Genomic DNA, 5138 nt, shown 5'->3' with positions numbered 1-5138 from the left:
GAGCAGGGCAGTGAAATGGCGGGAGACAGGACGACGTGGAGGCGATTTGTTTGTGGCCACCCCAAACGGGATTGAGGCGTCTGACAATACATACATATATATATATATATATATATATATATATATATATATATATATATATATATATATATATATATATATATATATATATATATATACAGTATATATATATATATATATATATAGGGGAGGCGATGGCTGAATCGGGAGAGAGGCGGCCTGCGGTCCTAATGGACCCAGGATCGAATCCCGGCTGTGGCAGGGAACAGTTTAAGGATTTCAATTTCCTAAAAGCAGACTTTCCTGATCTACCAGGTGACCCGCCGACATGTCGTAAAAATACCCCAGCTAATACCAATACACCAGTCCTGTATGAGACAGCCCTAGCATGTATTTAATATGGATGGTGGGTGATAGCGCCGAAGTGGTGACATGTGGAGGTGTAGGAGGACTACTGGGCCTTGGGATAGGTCACTGCCCCCGAGAAATAGGCTCTGAAGCCTTTGCCCAGAGTCGGACTTATATATATATGCTGATATCGATAAGGAAAAGGAAAAACGACATATCCAGAGCGCCTTCGTATATTAACATCTTCTGGGGAGAGGAAACTAAAGGAGTTGGACTGGATCTGCCATTTACAAACAGAACGGTATATAATTCACTGTTATCCACAATTATGTATATAAATAGCTGCGTTTTAACTATGTAGTATTATTTATTTTAATACTGTATTTATTTAATTAGAAAGAGGGATGTACAGTATGTTTAGAATACTAGTATTTGTCAGAGACTTAGTAAGCTCCCTTGAGACTTTCCCCTCCCTCTCTCTTTATAAAAATTACAAGTGTACTCCAACTCCTTCACTTTGCTGTCTCCTGAAGATGTGCATACACGAAAGCCCTCGGGATGTATCGTGTTTAATTTTCCTTGTGGGTATCAGCATAGCTATGAATCACGTGTTATTAAGTGATTTAATTGCATAATGGTATATATATATATATATATATATATATATATATATATATATATATATATATATATATATACGGACCCAGGTTCGAATCCCGGCTGGGGCAGGGAACAGTTTAAGGATTTGAATTTCATTAAATCAGGCTTTACTGATCTACCAGAGGACCCGCCGACATGTCGTAAAAATACCCCCGCTAATACCAATACACCAGTCCTGCATGAGACAGCCCTAGCATGTATTCAATATGGACGGTGGGTGTTAGCGCCGAAGTGGTGACATGTAGAGGTGTATTGTATGTAGGAGGACTGCTGGGCCCTGATAGCAGGCTGTGAAGCCTATGCCCAGAGTCGGACACACACACACACACACACACACACACATATATATATATATATATATATATATATATATATATATATATATATATATATATATATATATATATATATATATATAGGCCTGAGGAAATATTTGAAACAGAGGAGGTCCGATTCCATGTAACAACAGATAACCCAAAATCTGAATTTTAATTGGTTGAAAGAGGCAAGAATAACTACGAAGAATGGTTATCATAATGAAAGGTTTTACATCATCCTTTGTTTCACTCCCATCCATTTTGAACACTTGTCACCATGAATGACTCAAAGCATCGTTTGGTTCCAAAAGTTCCATGGTGTTCGGGGCGTGGGTGCGACATCGGGTGTAAGCGTGTTTGTGGTGCCGGACCAACAGGATGCCAACGTGACGCTGACACAACTTTCTTCTGTGATCAGTAAAGCACGAAGGGTAGGTCTTTTCTATAGTACAAAAATTTTATTGATAAAAATTTTTTGCAGATTTTGTATAAAAACAAAGAGGAATGTAAGGGTGAGGTGCAAAAATTGTCTCAAGAAAAAAATTGCTGATTAAAAAGGAAGCTTAATTCATGATCAGTTTAGTTCATTTGGCCTGGACACATTGCTCTGAAAAGCCTAGATTTCATACACGGTGGAAAATATAAACTAAGAAAGACCTTTCCTGAGTTGCCTAGTTGCATATATAAGACAGAGTACTGTACCTACTGACTTGCATAGAGACTGACAGAAATGAAATGATACTGTGAAGCTGTTGTGAAGATTGGGTCCTAATTGTCTTCTCTAGTCGAAGAGAGATGCAAGTACACAGTTCAGAGAAACAGTGACCAGAACTGTAGCAACTAAACAAAAAAGGTAATGGGTTACCAGTGATAAGGAGACGGAACCGAGTCAATGAGAGAGGATAGATTCCGTACACGGTGCACTGGTAGTCAGTTGTTGTGTCCTGTTGCAAGCCACGTTATGAACTCCGACCTAGAAGAACTGAGAATAATGAAGCGTAGAGAAGAGGGGAATGCGAAGTGTTGGAGTGTCAAGGAAGAAAGTACAAAGGAAGGAGAGAGCTTCCTGGACCTCCTGAGGTTTATATCGTGGCTGGGAAAGGGACACAGCATTTGACCGACAGTGAACAGCCAGGAGCAAAAGTTCGCCGACACATTACCGTCATTGTCAACAGACGGTGTTACAAGATTTTATTTTTATGTGATTTCAATATAAACCAAAGAACATTAGGCTGAGGGAAAAGTAAATACACCCTGCAGTTTGTATGATTATTATGGAAGGCAGGACAATGGTGACAGAGGATTTCCGTAGGACTTTTGCTTATGGCTGCTTATTAGGGTTAAAGAATCCATGGACTTGGTTCAACACACCTAAAGTTCACTAAGCCAACTTCGTAAGAGAAACTACAGTATATGATCTTTCCATGAGAGAACAAGAGAATATGAAACAGCAAGGGTACTGCGATTGAGGATTGAGGTGCGTGTTGTTGAGGGTAATGAGAATTATGGATCATCATGTGCAAAACTGTGACGAATTACAGGGGAGTAGAAATGACATTCTGAGGCATTTAAAAGAACAGTTTTCCGCTGACACAATTAGACTAATGAAAAAAAAAAAACGCAGAACCTTATCATAGATTATACTAGCGCTCACAAAGGGCTGTTGGGGTGTCATAATTTATTGTGTGTGTGTGTGTGTGTGTGTGTGTGTGTGTGTGTGTGAGAGAGAGAGAGAGAGAGAGAGAGAGAGAGAGAGAGAGAGAGAGAGAGAGAGAGAGAGAGAGAGAGAGATCAATATAACTCACAAAGTTTTTAATAAACTTTTATCAAACTTAATGGAAGGTTTGAGGGTCAGGCAAGGGGTCGACCTATTGTTTTGAGAAGTATATGTCAAAGGTCATGGTCACAAAGATAGGTAAAAATTTGACATGGCAAGGTCAGCTTGAACAGCTTTTATCTTCTTAAGCCAATCCTAGTGGGAGTGTTGAGTGTAAAGTAAGAATTAAAGGGTTTTATTTTGATAACATGTCAAAAGTCAAGGTCACATGGCAAGGTCAAAGGTCGACCCATGTTTTCCCTCTGAACGAAATAACTAAAATTGTTTTGGCCTGAAATGGACCAAACATAGTCGAGGATTGGCTTAGAGGCTGTCCTATTATTTTTCAGAATAATGGATCAAAGATCATGGCCACATGGCAAAGTGGACTTAACACAGTTTTTATCCGATTCAGAGCAAACTTAGTGGATGAATTTAATAAATGGTCAGATGTAAATCAATTTTAAAGCATTTGTTCTAAGCTTAAGGCCACAAAACATATTGTGGTAGTTGGATCATATGGAGGGCGCAAGTGTTGTATTCGCTAAGAATGGTATTAATGTAGCAGCAGCAGCAGCAGCAGTAGTAGTAGCAGTAGTAGTGGTAGTAGTAGTAGTAGTAGCAGTAATAGTAGTAGTAGTAGTTTTTCTTGTTGTTGCTTATGTTGTTGTTGCACCTGGTGCTATGAAAGGAAGCCGAGAAAGTGAAGGATGGAGTGACTGGTGTTTGCGTGGATAAGGCTAGATGTTATGTACACACACAATCACGGATATCGATCAGTAAAGGTCCAATGATGTTCAAAAAATTCTTTACAGTTTGACGAGTCTTAGCATGATCAATATGCTTTCATATGAATGTGTTCATGATAACAATGACTATCATGTATATAAAATAAAATGTTACCACCTAACGGTACATCGCTTGATCATAAAGACAGAGACACGACTACCAGGCATTTTATTATATCCATCGTCCATAGTGCGTGAAAGTATTGCGTAGAATGCACACCATTCTTTTTCTTTTTCTGGACTGGCTATAGAAGTAACAACAGGCACTTTATTTTAGCTGGGCGGAACTGGACTAATTCCGAGCATAACAAATGACTGGTGACTTAGTGAACCTTGAGAAGGTAAAAAAAAAATAATAATTAATTAAAAAAAATAGTTTTAATACTCTACTACTCACAACGCTTCAGTGTGATAGTAATAAAAGAGAGAGATAGCACTGCCGTTCCTACAGTTCTACAGCAGCACCATTCCCATACTCTCTAAAATAAGACCAATAAAATGGACGTTTAGGACTTAACAAAAGATAGGTTAGGTCGTGTTAGGTGTGGATTATGCATAATATTAACTTAATGCACGTTTAAGACTTAACAAAAGATAGGTTAGGTCGTGTTAGGTGTGGCTTATGCATAATATTAACTTTAGGACTCATGAAACGTTAAGCCAAAAGGATGTGACTTTTTTGGTGGCTGAGTTCGACGTTCCTAAAAATCCAACCCAAATCTGATTTAATTTTCCAATTTTTTTTTTCTTTTGTAAGAGGGCGACTATGATTTTTGTTTAATTACTCATTTTTATATTTCCCCTGATCTTCACAGCCATCTATACCATGTATTGGGATTAACACTCAGAGCTGGAACGTTCATGCCCCTAAAATGGAGTCATTTGGAATGGAAAGGAATATGAAACTCGCAAAAGGTGCATCAAAAACCATCGGAAAAATCTAGGTTTCATATATAAAATGCACTGGCGGTAAAATATGTTTCCAATTAACTCGAATAATCCACAAAACCTCAGAGTGAACAGAGCATGACTTTGGCTTTGTTTCTGTTCAGTTTTCTACAGAAGGAACTAAATTCAAAGGCTCTTAGCCTTGCGTTCTAAATTTTACTTAACATTGTTTATCTTCAACATAATTTTCAGGAAGTGACTATAATAAATCCATGAGCAATTATCGTGAAACTATGGAAG

This window comes from Coenobita brevimanus, chromosome 86 (assembly GCF_032717465.1).
Source record: "Coenobita brevimanus isolate Jiangsu-jjx chromosome 86, ASM3271746v2, whole genome shotgun sequence".
In the NCBI taxonomy this organism is placed as follows: domain Eukaryota; kingdom Metazoa; phylum Arthropoda; class Malacostraca; order Decapoda; family Coenobitidae; genus Coenobita; species Coenobita brevimanus.
This window is presented reverse-complemented; position numbering follows the sequence as displayed.